At 37.0% G+C, this 19,734-nt stretch overlaps 1 pseudogene; it reads left to right on the forward strand.

The window, feature by feature from the left end:
* The first annotated feature begins 15,631 nt into the window (after positions 1-15,631).
* Positions 15,632-18,961, forward strand: LOC108491582 (annotated as a pseudogene).
* The last annotated feature ends 773 nt before the right edge of the window (positions 18,962-19,734 follow it).

The raw sequence follows: 19,734 nt of genomic DNA on the forward strand, positions 1-19,734 counted from the left end.
CAGAATTCTATCAGACATTTAAAGAAGATCTACATCCAATACTACTTAATTTATTCAAAAAGATAGAAATGGAGGGAGAACTTCCAAATTCCTTCTATGAAGCCAGCATCACTCTCATACCAAAGCCAGGTAAAGATACAACCAAAAAAGAAAACTTTAGACCCATATCCTTAATGAACATAGATGCAAAAATTCTCAACAAGATAGCTGTAATCTGCATACAGACACACATCAAAAAGATCATCCACCATGATAAATTTGGCTTTATCCCAGAGATGCAGGGATGGTTCAATACACATAAGTCAATAAATGTCATAAAGCATACAAATGGGCTCAAAACAAGGACCACATGGTCATCTCAATAGAAGCAGAGAAGGCTTTTGACAAAATTCAACATGAATTTATGTTCAAAGTCCTAGAGGGAATTGGACTGGAGGGAAAATACTTCAACATAATTAAAGCCATATATAACAAACCCACAGCCAACATCATTCTAAATAGAGACAAACTGGGCAGCATTCCCATTGAAATTAGGAGCCAGACAAGGCTGTCTACTATCCTCACTTCTCTTTTACATAGTACTTGAAACTCTTGCAAGACCAGTAAGACAAGAGAAGGAAATTAAAGGAGTAATAATTGGAAAAGAAGAGATCAATTTTTCCCTTTTTGCAGATGATATTATATCTAAGGGATGTGAAAAATTCCACTTGAGAACTACTAGAAATTATTAACATATTCAGTAAAGTGGCAGGCTACAAAATTAACCTACAAAAGTCTATAGCCTTTCTATATACCAATAATAAGCAATCAGAGAAAGACCACATGGAAACACTCCCGTTCACAATAGCTGCAAGAAAAATAAAATATCTTGCAGTAAACCTGACCAAAGACTTTAAAGACCTCTACAATGAAAATTTTAAATCTTGAAAGAAAGAAATTGAGGAAGACATCAGAAGGTGGAAGGACCTCCCATGCTCAGGGATTGGAAGAATTAATATTTGAAAATGACCACCCTACCAAAAGTCATATAAAGATTCAATGCTATGCCAATCAAAATCCCATGACATTTTTTACAGAATTAGAAAAAACTATCCTAAGATTCATATGGAGCACAAGAGACCTCCGATAGCCATAACAACCCTGAGCACTAAGAGCAATGCCGGGGGGATTACTATACCAGATTTCAAACTGTATTACAGAGCTATAGTCATAAAAACAACATGGTACTGGCACAAAAATAGACCCATAGAACAATGGAACAAAATTGAAGACCCAAATATTAATAAATGCAATTTCAGCCACCTGATATTTGACAAAGGGGCCAAGGACATTAACTGGAGGAAAGAGAGCATGTTCAGCAAATGGTGCTGGCCAAACTGTCTCCATTCGTAGAAGAATGAAACTAAACCCCTATCTTTCACCCTGCACAAAAGTCAATTCCAAATGGCTCAAAGACCTCAATGTAAAGCCTGAAACTCTGAAACTATTAGAAGAAAACATTGGGAAAAAAAACTACAAAATGTAGGTGTAGTAAAGGATTTTCTAAACTGGATAGCAATTGCTCAGGAAACAAGGGCAAGTATTCACAAATGGTACCTCATTAAACTAAAAAGCTTCTGTACATCAAAGGAGACAACAAAGGAAGCAAACAGAAAACCCACAGAATGGGAGAAAATCTTCACCAGCGACACATCCGACAGAGGTTTAATAACCAGAATTAATAACAAACACAAAAAACAGAGAATCAAGACAAGAAGTAACCCAATTAAAAGATGGGCTCAGGAGCTGAACAGAGAGTTCTCAAAAGAAGAAGTAAAGATGGCTATGAAACATCTTAAAAGATGTTCAATATTACTAACAATTATGGAAATGAAAATTAAATCCACTTTAAGATTCCACCTTACCCCAGTCAGACTGGCTAAGATCAAGAAAACAAATGCTACCAAATGTTGGAGAGGACATGGGGAAAGGGGAACACTCATCCACTGCTGGTGGGGCTGCACACTGGTTCAACCCCTATGGAAAGCAGTGTGTAGAACTCTTAAAAAACCACAAATGAACCTACCATTTGACCCAGTTGTACCACTCCTTGGCATACACTCAAAGAACTCATCCTATCTTAGAGACACTTGTACATCCATGTTTGTTGCTGCTGTTTTCACAATAGCTAACAGATGGAAGCAACCTAAGTGTCCCTCAATTGATGAGTGGATAATGAAAATGTGGTTCATTTATATGATGGAATTTTACTCAGCAGTAAAGAAAGATGAAATCATGAAATGTGCAGTTAAATGGATGGAACTAAAAACTGTTATACTAAGTGAAGTAACACAGACTCAGAAAAATAATCTATATATGTTCTCCCTCATATGTGGATCCTAGAACCAGACCCTGATAAGTGCATATGCAACCAGACATAACTACAGGAACCAGGATAATGGCAAGGAAACAGGGAGGTAAAGGAAAAGAAATTACTTGAAAGAGAAGAACAGTAGGAAACAGGCCATAATAAGGGAGATATGGATAAAAATTGGGTTAGATTAAGGGAGGGGGGAGGGAAGGGTATATAAGGAACCTAGGGGGTAAAAGGAAAGAAGGAGCTCAAGAGAGGTAGGACCATAAGAGAAGGGTATTACTAATGGAGAAAGGGGGGAAATATGGGCACCTTAAGAGGGAAAACCATGATGGAGGGGTGAGACAATGTGAGAGATAAACAATGCCTAGCTGGTTTTGAACTAGGTAAGGTTTATCTGAGAACAACTGGTCTTTGCCTAAGATTTATCTACATGGCACACAGTAATTAAAAATACCAGACTGGTAGAACTATCCTTCTTAGGTGTTTAACAGACATATTTTGAGGATGTATAATAATTTGGTCAGAGGGACATAAAGGACACCTTTTGCTCCTTACTCTCCCAGGTCGACTAGTTCCAGGGGACTATGAGCATCTCTCAAAATGTCCTATAAAGTTGGTGGGTCACCTGTCCTCTTGATCAAGCAGGCCGAGGAGACCACACCAGATGGACTTGAACCAGTGTCCAGTCTATAAAGAGGAGGGTCAACACAGAGGAATTATTTCCTCCATGCTTCCAAGCGAAGCCAGCCATGATTGAGCAGGACCTTTGACTTATCTTCACATAGGCGGAACTGGTAAAACAAAGGAGCCAGGGGCTGCTCCCAAGCCCATGTGACCCCTGAGGTACAGATCCTCAAACGACCTTAAGAGTAAAAACAAATTGGTTTATCTGGCCCAACTGTGTGGCCTTAAACACCCAAAAGGAAAGTATAACCAAAGATTAAAGGGGCCAATATAAATTCATAAGAGTCCATATGTATAGCTAAAGGCTATGTAACAAGCCACAATGCCAGACAGGTGATACCTTCTTTTGAGTTGTTGGACAGATAGTAACCCAGCATAGAACTGGGAAATTGAATGTCAGACCCCAATCTTATCCAAAGGAATATTGACAACTGATTACTACTTGATGAGGAACAGCTGACCCTACTAAAACAAATACCTCTATTTAGGCTGACTAGATTCACCAGAAGGGCAAGTAGTGGTGAATGGCTGGGAGGTGCCAACAACACAGCAGACAGTAGCAGGGATATCAGAGTATAAGGACTCTAGTGGGGGGCAGGAGGCTATGGGAGGGTGCTCTCTGGGAAGTGGGTGTATAAAAAAATTCTTCAAAGCATAAAAATTAGTTCCTTAAAAATTAGTAGATGTGAAAAACATTACCATTGAAATCTACCTGATGACTTTATATCCATGCTCAGATGCCAAGGAGCTCAGAAAGTAACCAACTGTGGCTAGCAATAATCAGATATATGGAGATCAGAAACGCATATGCATCTTAGTGTCTATTGTATTAAAAATGATTTTTTCTGTATGAACCTGTGTATTTTAATAATTAAATGGAGATCTTTTTCAAAATTTAAAACCTCATTTAATTTTATGTCTTATAGGGTTTATATGGAGTACAATGTTGTATAACTGTATTAATTCAACTGTAAACCTAAAAATTTATAGCCAATTTTGAAAGAGAAGGACCTTAGCTCTGGAAATTGTTATTGAATATGCCAATGATGTTGTAATGAAATGCCTATTATAATTATATGGTTATTAAATAAATAATTTTAAAAATTTTGTATGTGTGTGTGTTTGTCTGTGTATGTACTTGTGTGGGTGCCCAAGTCAGCCAGAGAGACCATTGGATCTCCTGGAACTAGAGTTACAGGCAGTTATGAGCAGTCCAATACAGGTGCTAGGAACTGAACCCAAGTCCCCTTAAAGAGTGGCAAGTGCTCTTAACCACTGCACCATCTCTCTGGCCTTGAGAAATTTAATTTAAAGCAATTCTTTAGTATATGCATAATTTTGTCATTTATTAAAGATGAAAGTAAATTCTATAATAATGAGATGGATGCTCATGTTTATTTTTACATACACAATTAAATCTTTTAGAAAGATTTTGACAGGTGCTGGAGAGATGATTCAGTAGTAAAGAGTACTGACTCCTCTTGCAGAGGCCATGGCTTCAGTTCCCATCACCTACTTGATGACTAAAAACCACTTTAACTCCAGTTCCAGGGAATCCAATGCCCTCTTCAGCTTCTGTGGGCATGGCAGGCATATAGTGCATTACATACATGAAAACATAACACTCATACACATAAATACAAATAAATAAATATTTGATAAATTCATATATATAGTGAATTTTACTCATGTTTTACACCTCTAGTAGTATATCTTATGTTGGCACAAGTCTTATCTAGCTGATATTTATGGTGTCTCTTGAGTACACCAAGAGATCACGTTATATGATTGATCTAAATCTTCTAGGCTTGTGAGAATACATTGTTGAAGGTGTAAAATTATTAAATTATCTAATAACACATTTCCAAAAATCTATCTCTTTAATACATGACTATATATTCTATAAGCTGTATCTCTCTAAAGAATCCTAACATACATGTGCAATATTGTTTAAAGCATTTGACAATAAAGCAAATTGGTTACAGTTTGAAACATAAAAGATAAATGAGAAATTAACACATGAACTAAATAATATAATTAGAAATAAGCTTGCACTGTTATAAAGGCTGAAGTCTTCCAGTATTGGCACTCATCAGTCTAGAGAGTCAGATTGATCCTGAAGGCAAGAACAGAACAGACTAGCTTGTAGACAGTAATCCAGAGACATCAGGTTCTTTCTTAGTCTACATTTTTATTTCAGTCAGGCCTTCAACAGTAGATGAGACCCACCCACACTGGGAAGGGCAATCTGTTTCATTCAGTCTACTGATTCAAATGGTAATTTTATCTAGTAACAGACACTACCAGAATAATATTTGACCAGGTATCCAAGCACCCTCTGGCCCAGTAAAGTTCTTATAAAATGGGCTATCATACTAATATATCATGAGCAATTATTATATGAATAAATGTTTCATTGCCTGTATAACCTCAAATTTTGTGGCTATATTGCTAAATGTTAAATATTTTTCATCAAAAATTGTTGCAAATATTTGTTAATGTAAGTAAACTTATAATGAACATTTGAATAAATGGCCCTCTGTAATAAATCTGTAATAAACATCTGTGGGAATGTCTACCATTGCATATATACTGTAGAGCTTTCTTCATGTTGGAATATGTCTACTATGCAGATACACTGTAAAGTTTTCCTCATGTTGGAACATGTCTACTATGCAGAGTCACCATAGAGCTGTCTTCATGTTGGAACATGTCTACTATGCAGATACACTGTAGAGCTATCTTCCTGTGGGAACATCTCTACTATGCAGATACACTGTAGAGCTGTCTTCCTGTGCGAACATATCTACTATGCAGACACACTGTAAAGCTGTCTTCATGTGGGGACCTGTCTACTATGCAGACACACTATAAAGCTGTCTTCATGTGGGAATATGTCCACTATGCAGATATTGTAGAGCTGTCTTCATGTTAGAGTATGTCTACTATGCAGATACACTGTAGAGCTGTCTTCCTGCTCATCTTTGTCTAATTTCAGAACCTCCCTCCAGTCCCATTAAGTGTAAATCTGTTGGGACTATGTAACTTAATATATCCTTCAATCCATCCCCCTTGCCCTGGAGTTGAAACTCAATGAAATTGGCCAATTAGAATAATCCATTTCATGATCCAGTGGTGTTTCAGAGATGGGATCATGAGCAGTGGCTTAGAGAGTCATCATGAGCAGTGGCTTAGAGAGTCCCTGAGGCTGTTGCTGGTCCTGTCAGGGGAGACAGATTTATTACCTTGAGACTGATGAACTGTGAGGATGAGATCTAGCATCGTAGTGGTTATTTCCCAGGCTTAGTGGACTGAATGGCTCCACAGAATAAGGGCAGCACATAGAAGCAGAGATGCAGAAAGAGATGGATGCCCCATAACTTTATTAATTCTTCACATAATATTCACCTATATTATGGATATAGAACTTATTCCTGGAATTTGCACTTGTGCTAATAGGTCTACTTGCTCTGAATAAATTACTTAGAATCATAGATTTCTCATTTTCAGACTGTAGGAAATTAAATTACTGACACATAGGTGAGGAATACTGACTGGATAATATTATCGTCGGGTTGTATTTTAAAAATTACATCCATTCATACTTTCTACAGCAATTCTTTGGAAAAATAGAACTAAAATGGAAAACAGGAATAATAGTAATAGCATTAACAATAAATATTTAACACTGCCATTTCAGGAATTTAGCTTAGGCTTATATTTGTCAGAGTTAATTGGAGATTATATATATATATTCCATCCCTACCTAATATGCTTATTGTTTACCTAGGGCATGTTGAAACAGACATTAGAGAATGTGTACAGAGTCTTAGATATACATAATAAACCATGTGTTCTATAAGTTATTTTGTATGTCTTTGCTTTTTATAAAAAATTAATTAACATAAAAATAGCCTGCTTAGGGGCTGGAGAAATGGCTCAGTGATTGGCAGCACTGACTACTCTTGCAGAGGAACTGGGTTCAATTCTTAACCACCCACATGGGGACTAACAACCATCTATTACTACAGTTCTCCAGTATCCAACGCCCTCTTCTGACTTCTGCAGGTATTGCATGACACAGGTGCACTCACACACATGCAAGCAGTACACTCACAAAGATAAAAGTAATAAAAATTTTAAAAATAGCATGCTCACTTACTATCCACTAAAGAAAATGAAGACCATGAAAAGAATAAAAACCAATGTCTCAGTTACATTAGCACTATTTGTCTCCATGAGTTAGTCTGAGTCCTAACACTGCAGAGATGGTATTTACATTCAACATGGAGCACTGTGAGACTAAGGAGAGAACTCTATCCTCTGCTTTCATCCTCTTCTCTGGGAGTGGACCATTCACTCACCACAACTCATACAAGAGATATCTATTTCTTGTGTAAGATGCTGTTCCATTGCCGGGCATTTTGAGCTTTGACTCCCACAATTCTGTGTGAATCCAGGCTCCGAGGGGCTCTTTATCTTCAGCATGTGGCTACCAAGGGACTGGGTGTGGTCATTCAGAGAATTGTTGGACTTGACCTGAAAGTGAGGCAATCGTCTTCACCCACATTCCACTGGCAAGAGCTCAGTCATTTTGCCATTTCTAAATACAATGGTGGCTTCAAATTGTGGTCCCAGGAACACCCAAGAGACATGGGAAAATGGTTCAGCAGCAGGCAACCATTAATTTTCTGTAGCTAGAGACTAAACACTTAAAATATCACTTACATATTTATAGAAACATATACAACATTGACTCAGAGAAATGCGATTTTAGAGTGCTATATTTTTATCTCTTGAACATGATATAGCAGTATTTCTAAACTAGTTATAAAGAGAATAAAATATATTGGACAAAATTTATTAATTTAAAAATGAAATGTTATTGAAAATTCCATCACATTATTTTTATCAGGATCTTTGTGTATAATTTCACTTTATTTTGACATCCTTTTTTAATAAGAAAAAGCATAGGGTATGGAGTTAAGTAGACCTGAGTCACAATACTGATTTTCATTTATGTGGTGCCAGATATGTAAGGAGCTATTTAAACTTTCTAAGTCTCAGTTTACTGTCCTATAAAACGGAGGCTGATGTCTATCTCTGGCATGTAGTAATTGAGTGCACAACATGCCAACTTGAATAGCTCAGGCACAGGCTACACACAATAACATTTATCCTTTCTTCCAGAGTGCTTGACTTCTATAGGATAGACTTCAATAATTGCTACTGCAAGCAAACGACCTTTCACTCTAATTAATAAAAAACATGCCAGCTGCAAATAAATCACATAATCCTGAAGTGCATAAATTATAGTTGCTTAAGTGTTTGCAAAAATCATTATTCTTCAACTGCAATTAAAGAATAGTATAATGCAACAAAACCTAGTTCCCTCCAGATCTCTAATTTTGGATACATGACATCACACAATGAATTCATTGTTCAGAAGATTTCTGAGACCGATGTGAGTTTGGGAATGCAAACACAAATTCTCACTGCAAACTGAATTTATTTTTTCATGACAAGAATGAAGAAAAGTTTTTTACGTTCTTGAAATTCCTTAAAAAGATAAATGAAAATAGGGAAGAATGATATGGAGATGGGTAAATACTTACTTAGTGTTTGAGTGCACATGTATGTATTCATGTTTTTGTGTGCATTTTATGCATTCATTTGCATGCGCATGAATGTGAGTACACTTGAGTACATACATGCTTACATGGGTACATGTGTGTATGTGTGATGGTGCATGTGTGTGGACACATTTGCATGTGTGTTGTCTGTGCCTGTGCATGCATGTGCATTTGTTTGCATTTATATACTTTGATATAAGTTCATGTGTACTTTAACAAGCAAGTGAAGTCTATGCACTCACATGTGCATAGGTGTTTTTGCATATATGTTTGTGTGAACAGGTATGACTGTGTTTGTTCGCATGGTGCATGTGCATGAATGTGTGCTCATGAGCCCATGTGTGTACATGTGATCCAATATGTGCATGTGTTGGTAGACATGTATACATATATGGATTTGTGTATGAATAAGGGTAATCCTATGAATGGGTTGATATCTGCATGTGTGTGTGTTCATATTCATTTTGGTGAATGTTCATGTTTCCACATGTATATTTATATTTTTACATATGTATCTGTACATGTGTCCATATGCTTGTGTTTATACATGGTTTTGGGTGTGCATGTCTGCTGATGTGTAAACTTCTATGAGTCCATATGTGCACGTAGGGTCATATGTGTGTTTGTGAAACTGTGCAAGCAGGTATGGGCATGTGTACACATATGTGTGCATGTATATATATGTGGGTGTGGTTTCATGAGTGCATGTGTTTTTATATATGCATATATTTGAGTGTGTGGGTTTGTACATGTAATCATGTGCAAATATGCAAGTGCATTAGTGTGTGTGCAAATGTGTATGTGTGTGCATGTATATAGTTGTGAGGGTTTGCCAGTGTGTACTGTTGTGTGTTTGTATATGTGTTTGTAACTGTGTTGTGTGTCTGTGCATGTGTGCCTTTACATGTGCACTTGAGTGACTCTGTATGAGTGTGCCTATATGCCTGTGTGTTTATGTGCCCACGTGTGCACAGGCCTGTGGAAACCAGGTTAAAATAAGATGTCATTGCGCTCTGTTCTATTTTTTTCATAGAGGATCTATCACTGGACTTGGATCTCCCTGGCATTTTACATGGGCTCTGGGGACCTGTGATCATGTTCTCCTTCTTCCATGGCAATGCCGAGCCATCCAAAAGACCCTGTTCTTCAGTTTTAATGGTTCTTGTTTTTGTGACAAGGCCTCAAACTTGTGATCCTCTTGTCTTGGCCACTTGAATGCTGGGAGTGCATGTGCAGCACCATGCCTGGCCCCGAAGGCTGCTTTTAAAACAATGTCTCCAAAACAATTGAGAGCCACAGAATTTAATATAAGCTACTAAAACCAGAGTATGTTGCCATAAAATTTAGTTTTCCTCTCAAAAATTAAAGCTATGTTGATTTTCTATAACCTTGAATGAGATGATCTGAATACATATCTCAGAAATCTTCAAAATACAGTCATCTGACTCTTGCTTTTAAAGGAAATGAAGAGTCCTCTGTTTTAAATCTATGAGTGTTACACAAATTGTAGTATCTTCTTTTTGAGAATTTAAGAATATTCATTGCAGGTTTGGTTTTTAGTGACTTCAGAAAAAAAAAAATCATCTCCTTGGACCTAAGGAAATATAGACAAACTCCAGAAGATACCCATCTCTTTCTCCGTGTCACTGCAGACATTCCCTGGAGAGACACAGCTCTCACTGTCTCTTTCTTCATGATCTTCCTATGAGTCAGTAATTACATATTTATGAATCTCGTTTATTTTGGTTCAAGATGCAAGCACTATTTTCTGGTGAATGAATCGAGACTGAAGACCAGAGAGGTGGTTTTGGTTGTAAATGTATCCTGTCTGAGACATTAAGACAAATATAGTGCATGTTTGTTTTTAAAAACAAATGCTTGGAATTTTGGTTTTCATAAGAACTGTGATTTTAATGGCATGCAAATTATCCTTTATGGTGGCTGTATGTTTTATATAGATAGGGTGGACCAAAGGAAACGTGTGTTCCTTTGTGGCAAAAAGAAAACATTGAAATAACTTGATCAGTCTAGTGACTCTACATTAGTAATTTTGCAAAGAATACCTGTAAAAACAAATGTGGTATGGTACTGTACGCTTATGAGAACACCTATCCCAGTTTTATTGCCCATTAAAATCAAAAGAATGTTTAAATTATAGGAAATTTATGAGAGACTGACCAAGATTTAATAACAAAGTTCTATTTAAAGACCCTGAAATTTAAATATGGCATTTACTGGGGAGGAAGCATTCTTGTGGATAGACTAAGTTATTTACAGGCTTCATTGAGGTCACTAGAAGGCACCCTTTCAAATGATTTAATAGGAAGAATAGACCATAGAAATGTCTTTCCCAGTTTCGCACTTTTCCTTCTTCATTCTTCGTAACTAATATAGGATGAATTTTCACATCATTTTTCATATCGTGGCACAGAACATCTCCCCTGTCTCCACTCAGGTCAAGAGCAGAGCTAGGAACATCAAGGCGGAATAAGCTTTAGTTAAATAGAAACATTATTTTTGTTTCTTGATTAAATTGTTTTAGTATAGTCAAACCACTGTGTTACATATGACTTAGCTGTTGGATTGTCCATAGTTTTCTACAACAAAATGGAAATTGTTTCTAGAGGCAAAGATGAGAAGGCATTACCATGTTTTGAACGTGAATGATAAAAACAGTCCTTTATATTTGCCAAGCAAAATAAAATATCCATTATGGTAAGAGCAATGTGCTCCCTTAGCCAGGTAGGTGGCCTTATAAAGATGATATAGAACAGTTGATCAGAATCTATACTTTGGTGTGAGGTGGAATCAGTGAGTATAAGTGGCTGGGTCTACATGGATTCCTTTTGATTTTCCAGATGCAAATGTTTAGACTTCTCATGAAAATTAAAAGACTTTTCTCCTGAAACAATGAACGTATCTTGAATTATTTTCCTTATTTCATTCAACTGTTTATGTTTTCATGGTCGTCATTCTGGCATTCATTCGAATCCTCTTTGAATCCTTGAAACATATTTATGGTACTATCTTGACATCATCATTTTGTTCATCATTTGACTTACTGTGATTTACTTTTCTCAGGGAACATTACTATGGCAGTACTTATTTTTGGAGGAGTCATTGTATTGATTATTCTTGCTGCTTTTGCTTTTGTATGAGTCCTAGACATTTGGAGTTAGGGCATTAGTAGTGTTTCTTGGTATGGATGTCCCACTTTTATTGAGTAGGCATTTAGATCCCTGTTTGTTGTTACACCAACTTGAAATGTTTTGGGCCAGCCTGATGGTGCTTGGGGTTTAGTCCTGAGGGTACTCAGCGTTGCTGTGTAGGTGGGGTATGAGAAGTTGGCCTAGGTCACTTAGGGTAGGTACAGCTTCTGCATACAAAGGAGTAAGCGTTTCTTCCAGAGAGTTAGCAAGTTCTTGTTCCAGGTCCTCAGAAGTGTGAGGAAGGCTCATAGGGTTCTATGGCAGGGATGGGGGTTGCTACTGTATTCAGTCTGACTTGCTCAAGTAGTAGGGTTTTAGGTAAGGTAGTTGAAGTTCATGCTTCAAATATATTCTTATCTGTAAGATATACATCAGATTTGTAATTACAGAAGAATCAAGAGTTATCAAATATATTTATGAAATTAGATCTCTTAAATCATACTGGAATAATATATGTGGATGATCTATGCACAATTAACTAACGACAAGAGTGGCTTAAAATTTTCTCTGGGAAGGACAGGGACTAAGAAAGAAGTTGGGTTGGGGGGGTAGAATGTGTAAAATTGACCAACAATGGGGATTGACAATCATCAAATACTCTTCATGGTTTTTAAAAAGTATTTCATTTATTATTTTTATTTTATGTGTACAAGCAGTTTGCTTGCCTGTATGATAAGGGCACCACATGCATGTCATGTCCTCAGAGGCCAGAAGAGAGTGTCAGGCCCTCTGGATCTGGTGTTCTGGACAGTTGTTAGCCATCATGTGGGTGCTGTTAACTGAACCTGGATCCTCTGGAAGAACAGAAAATGTTCTTAAGCACTGAGCCATCTCTTCAGCCCCTTGTTATCTGTTTTTATAATCAACTTTTTATTGGAATATGACCACACTCATTCCTTTATGTACTGTATTTATGGCTTTCATGCTACGTTGGAGTGGCTGTAACGTAGATCCTATGGTCCACAAAGTCCCACATATTTACCATCTGGTCCTTTACAGGAAAAAGTGAATATTTGCAATCTATAGACTGTCTTCATGTCCATTTTGATGTAATTTAGTTGCAAGTAAAGGCACACTTACTTCTACAAAGTATTGATGGATAATAAAATATTTCAAAATTAATGACTTAAAAATCCCCACGATAGTACAAAATCTAGAATGAATTTTTTTATTTAAATATTTAAAGAAATTTTTTTAGAAGAAGCATTTCATTACAGCTTTAACATGCTCAATAAAAGTTTCCAGAGCAAAGACACATTTCTTTCAAAAGTGGCTGTAAAATTTTTAGGTTTGCTGTTGAATTAATACAGTTTTACAATATTGAACTCAGCATAAGCCTTGTAAGACATAAAATTGAGTTTTTAACCTCTAAAAAAGATCTCCATTTCATTTTAAAATATACTGTTTCTTACAGAAAGATTCATTGTTTTTGCTAATAACACTGAGATGTTGGTGCATGCATCTCTCACCTGTATGTGTCTGACTATTACTAGTCATAATTGGTTGCACTCAGATCCTTGATATCTATGTATGTCTATAAAGTCATTAGGTAGATTAGCACTCTTTATTTCAATGATAATATTATAATCCCAGAAAAATCACCATTAATTTTCCCAACTCCTGTGTGAGTAATGTGAGTGTGTGTGTGCGTGTGTGTGTGTGTGTGTGTGTGTGTGTGTGTGTGTGTGTATACGTGCGTGCGTGTTTACATACTGATCATGGGTGCAGCTGACACAGATAGTTGATAGGAGCATTTGGTTTGTTAAAGTAGACCATAGGTTGTAGGTTTTGTTAATCAATGGATTCTAGACATGGTATAATTTCTGTTGTCCTGGAGAGACACTAAAGACTTCTTATCAACCGTTGAGTTGAATTGATGACAAGAGTTTTCCTAGTGTTCCTTTTACACCAAAAAGTTCCCATTCTCTTTTCTCTTAGGCCCGTTGGCTCTTGTTTCCCGAGATAAATCACTTGCTTTTTTTCTCGAAGCTAAATGTAAGGGGCAATTATATCCCTGGTGATTCTTAATGGTCCCAATTAACTAAGTCAGTTTCTGGAGTCTGAGCTGAAAACTAAGTTTAGACTGTACCTTCAGTAAGAAGAATGTGTTAAGTCAACTTGAGCCTTTTCTTTCTTCAAGAAAAGCAGTTACTTAAATATTGAGTTTCAGTCATAGTATTGGTGCCCTCAGTTAAACTTAGAACAGAAACATTGTGCTCTCCAACAACCCTCCTTTAAATTAAATTAAGGAAAGCAAAACAAAGCAAACTAGAAGCAACGCTGAATATCACTTGAACTGGTTTTTTAAATCATGTTTACAGTCATAAAGTGTTTAATTCATTTTTTCAGAAATTCTCTCTATACCACAGATTCACAGGGAACGGGTTCCTTTAGTTCTGTGCCCTTTGGTACTCACAGTGGTCTTCTCAAACCTGACAGGGACTTTGAGTAAACTCAAGGACTTTTCTCAATGCTTTCCTTCTTTGGCTGATAATTCTCCATGAAATTGAGGGAGCCATAGTGGTGTATTGTAGAGCATTTAATGGGCTCAGTCTCTGCTCCAGCTCTCTTGATGGGCTCTTGCCCTTTACCTTCCTTGCTTGCAGCAATGCCAACAGCAATGCTGGGGGACACTGCTGACCCAGTCTTGCCCTGGAAACATTGCAGGCATTACAAGTGTCCCCTTTTCCTTAAGAGTTCAACTCCCTTGAAATCTACAGTGTCACTTTTCTCATAGATTTGAACACATAGTAAAAATCCCAAATTCATGTTTTCTGAAGAGCCTAGGAAAAAGACAGCAGGCAGCTCGCCCCTTTTCTTTTTGTCATTTTGGGACATTTCTAGAAAATAGTGTCTTTCACCAAAAGGTTTAAATCAGTAAGCAGTTACTTCATCCTATATGCTCCTTTTTACCTCAAAGGGGCATTTTCCTCCTTGTATTCACACAAAGTTGTTTGCCAGTGATTACTAGTGCATCAGATAATTTTAAATTATGGGTATAAAAAGCACTGTGCTAGCTCAATAGAGAAATTAAAACCTAGGGGGATGCAGAGTTGAAATCTAGCCATATTTTTTCTTACATACACAAAGATTGGAATATCCATTATTAGTGACTGAAAATTAAAAGAAATTATTAAAAGTGTTTTGAGAAATTTAAATATTAACACTAAGGGGAATTAAACAAACCTCTTTCTTTCTCTCTCTCCCCTCTCTCAATAACTGGATCAGAAGAAAACAGAAATAATGTCCATAAACCAAAATAATAACAAAAAGCTAAAAATAAAGTATAATTTGTTCTTTAAAAGGCAGAGACTCCTAAGACGATTTAAAATCCAACTGTATACTGTTGTACAGGAGACCTAGTTAAAAATCAAACAATACAGGAAAATTTATTATGGAAAGGTAAGCAAGTCTTTCTCACACAAATGTAAATAGAAAAACTAAGTATGTTGCCTTTGTTCCTAGCAACCAGCATTAAAGAAGACAAAAAGTGCTATATTATGTTAAGTGAAACAATCCCCGTGTGATTCCAGCAGTCATAATCATCTGTGAGAAATGGTAGAACATTATAATTCACAACAAACCAACACAAAAATGCCAGTGCAAGGGAAAATGAAGACAAATTAAGTTGTGCGGAAACTAAGGAAAGCGCTCCTGCTTATTCAGAAATATGCAACCTGTCCTATTGGTTTTGACACTTGGAATGGAAGACAACCTTTGTCCTATGGCTTAGACGCTTGGAATGGAAGATGACCTTTGAGCAGGTGCAGATGTTCACCCAGGTTAGAGTATGTCTTGCTCAAATGACACCAGCCTTTTTAAACTGCTGTAGTGATGCCAGTGTCTTAGCTTTCCTTCCACCCCCAGCCCCATCCTAGTTGTAGCACAATACAGTGAAGCCCAGTGAGCTATATGTCATCCTGGCCTTCACTGCTCTCTAGACTCTGTCTACTGAGTCTGGTTCTCTATTTTTTTCACTGCCGTTGTTTTATTTTAGGCACCTCTTGACTTAACCAATGCTGTCCCTCGTACCTAGTTGTATAAACTCAAAACTTTTGCTTTTCTTTTCCTTTCATTTCCTTTATTTTTCTTTTCTTTTTCTTTTTTTTTTTGAGACTGGGTCTCCCAGTAGCCCCAGCTGGTCAATACATAGAACCACTTCCCTCTGCTTCCCCAGTGCTGGGATTAAAGGTGTGCACCATGATGCCCAGCTCACACCATTTTCTCTAGAAAACTTGTGGTTTCCTTTATCCCAAAGCCATGTTCAAAATCTGTCCTTTGCATGGTTTTCTGGATTACTTTTCCTATCTCCTCTGACACCTCACTTACTTAAAATATATATTTTGCTGTGCTAAGATTCTTTAAAACTAAACAAACCACCAGCCTCAGGGTTCCTGGGTATTTCACCTGTGCATCTCTCTTCTTGGACTGTCTCTCTGATTCTTTTATTTTTCTTTGTATTGCAGACTTAAATGTTACCTAGTTTCTACAGTTTGCTACAACGTTCCTGGAAAAGTTTGATTCTGTATTATTTAGATTCAATTTAATATCATTTAATTACCACGTGTATCTCTTAGATTCATCAAATATACAATATAGGATACTTAATCAGCATATATAGGATTATTCTGTGTTTACTTGGACAGCATGTGTCTCTGCTATTAGCAGCTGTTGCTTGTTTCTGTTTGTTTTTGTAATGTAAGGATGGAACCCAGGTTTTACATGTACAAGGCAAATGCTTTACCACTATATCCTCAGCCCTAGCTGGTTCTTTAAAGGCAGTGTTTATCTTTTAAATGAAATGTTGAGAAAAAATTAGAATTATTGAAATGTTTGAATTTCCATCTAGCCCTCATTGTTTGTTTCATCTGTTTTATCTTTTTTGTTTTTATTTCCTCTTAGTTTCGTTTCATCTGAATATTTTCAGTGTTCTGGTTTGTCTATTGGTTTATTAATCATTACTTCTTGTATTTTTAGCATTTTCTTAAGTATTAGTAAATGTATCTACCTTATCAAAACCTATATACAATATTACATCATCACATCACTTCATATTTAAAGTCTTACAACAGTACATTTCATTTCTTTTTTTTCAAACCATTCTTTGAGGATTTCATATATGTATACAATGAATTCTAATCATATCTAACCCTATTCCCTTTCCAACTCTTCCTAGATCTCCACACTACATCCCCCTCCCAACTTCCTCTTTTCATAACCCACTGAGTTCAATCAGTGCTTCCAACATGTGCATGAGTATAAGGCCATCCCCTGGAGCAGGGGCAACCTACCATGGCCACTTCTCTGAAAAACACTCATTCTCCATAGTCTAACAGCCTTCAATTGCCAATAGTTCTTCAGCAAGTGTGGGGGCTCCTGAACTCCTCCCCACTCCATGCTGGAATGTGGATTGGCTTGATCTTGTGCAGGTCTTCTACAAGTATTCACAGCCACTGTGAATTCACGAGCACAAACGCTCTGTTGTGCTCAGCAGACACTGTTTTGTATTTTCTTCCTAACCTCTGGCTCTTAAAATGTTTCCACTCCGTCTTCCTTGATGTTCTAGGGACTATGTTGGGTGGAGGTGTGATATAGATGGTCGATTGTGTCATACCTTCTGAACTATTGTTTTCATAGATTTTCTACATACATTATAATCTCACTGTAGTTTGCACTTACTTTATTAAGTTTAAAATATCACCTTTATGTTTACTGTGGAATAATTTTATACATATGAAAATTGTAAAAAGTAGTATATGACTTGATGCAATTCATGTATCTTTTCATTCAATTCCCCTTAAAATTAACACCTATAGTACCAAGTATAATTTTCCGAACAATGAAATTGACTGATAAATACTTTATTGTTTTTTGTTTGTTTTTGTTTTTGAGACAGGGTCTTCCTGTAGCACCAACTGATCTGTAACTCACTAAATAGATCAGGCCGGCCTGTCTCTATATTCATGTGGAGATCAGAGAAACATTTTGGAGGGGTCCCTCTTTTACCTTCATGTGGGTTCTGGACTTTGAACTCAGGTTGTCAGTCTTGTGCAACAAGCCTTTGCCTGCTGATACCTGCCTTCATTTTTCTAATTAATAAATAACTTGGGAACAGCATATTGAAGCTCTGCAAATATCAAAGGCCCAGAGACTCTTGCTCTCACATTTTAGTGATTATGATTGGGTCTTACACACAATAGTTGCTGCGGCTATTTGCCTGATGGTGATTTTGTGCTTTCTCCATTCCTTTTATACTTGTGGACTCAAATTTTCTGTAACAGTGAGCTATTTTCTTCTATTTTTTCAGTCTATTTATTCAGTTATTTTAAATAACAGCACAGAATCCTGTATATTTATTTCATTTGGGGATATCATTCAGTGTTCTCATTCTCTATTTGTGATGAGTGATACTCTAGTTTTGTTTGAAGATTTACGAGTTTTCAAGAGCGCCCCACCATTTTAGAGTTTTGATTGTTCCAATACCATGATACATCACAGGTTAATTTATTTCTCCTTCACCATCTTCAGAATGACCTACAGCTGCAGAAGCCATGTTTACTTCTGTTAGAGATGGTATTTAGAAACAGCTAAGATCTTTCTTTTCCTCAGGCTGCTGGGAAGACGGCAGACATTCAGTGGGAGTGTGCTTACCAAAAGCAGCCCACCATCTTTCAAAACAAAAAGAGGGTCCTGCTGGGAGAAGGTGGTAAGGAGAAGCTCCCCTGGTACTTCAATAACATCGGTCTAGGCTTCAAGACACCCAAAGAGGCCATCAGGGGCACTTACATAGATAAGAAATATCCCTTCACCTGTAAAGTCTCCATCTGGGATGGATCCTGTCTGGTGTAGTGACCAAGATGAAGATGCAGAGGACCATCGTCATCCACCAGGACTACCTCCACTACATCTGAAAGTACAATTGGTACAAGAAATGCCACAAGAACATGTCTGTGCACCTGTTCCCCTGCAAATAGCTGATATCACTATGGGTGAGGGCAGGCCCCTGAGCAAGATAGTGTGCTTCAACATGCTCAAGGTCAAGGGCCACTGGCACCAAGAAGCAGTTCCAGAAGTTCTGAAAGGATGCCAGCAACTCCCCAAAACAATACAGTTATTTTTCAACTTAAAAAATAAATAAATAAAACAGCCATAATCTAAACATAGAGATCAAATTGTTATCTGAGTGTCATTATCCTTTGTCTCTCAAAGGACAAAGATCAGAAATATATGTAGACACACCCCTGTCAAAAAATTAACATGTTTTCTCTGGCATTTTCATATGTTCTTTGTTTTGGTTGATGCTAGCCTGGCCTTTTTCCCACCTTCCTAACCACTCCCATGTTTGTACCCTTCCTCCCCCAGCATTCCCCTTCCCACTCTCCTATTATGTGTGTTCTATTAGCCTTCTCACCTCACTTACTTAAAACCTATTTTCACCACTCATGGGCCTTTTTCTAGTTTTATGACCTAACCCACACTCACTCCCCCATAAATGCACACCTATGATGGAATACATGAGGTATTTGTCTTTCAGATCCTGGGTTATCTCACAATATACTAAATTTCTAGTTTCAACTATTTGTCTCAGAATTTCAGGATTTTATATTTCTTTACAGCTGAATAAAATTCAGTTGTGTGTACACATTTTTATCAACCATTCCTCTGTTAATGGACACATAGCCTGATTCTATCCCTTTGTTTTTGTGAATAGAGCACCAATAAATACTGTACAAGTATCTCTGTGGTAGGAAATAGAGTCCTTTGAACACAGATTCATTTCTGAAAAGCTTTTAAAATTTGTATTTATTATTTATGTATTAATGTGCGCGCATGTGTGTGTGTGTGTAGTTCA

Source organism: Nannospalax galili, unplaced genomic scaffold (assembly GCF_000622305.1).
Source record: "Nannospalax galili isolate Female #2095 unplaced genomic scaffold, S.galili_v1.0 scaffold552, whole genome shotgun sequence".
Lineage (NCBI taxonomy): Eukaryota > Metazoa > Chordata > Mammalia > Rodentia > Spalacidae > Nannospalax > Nannospalax galili.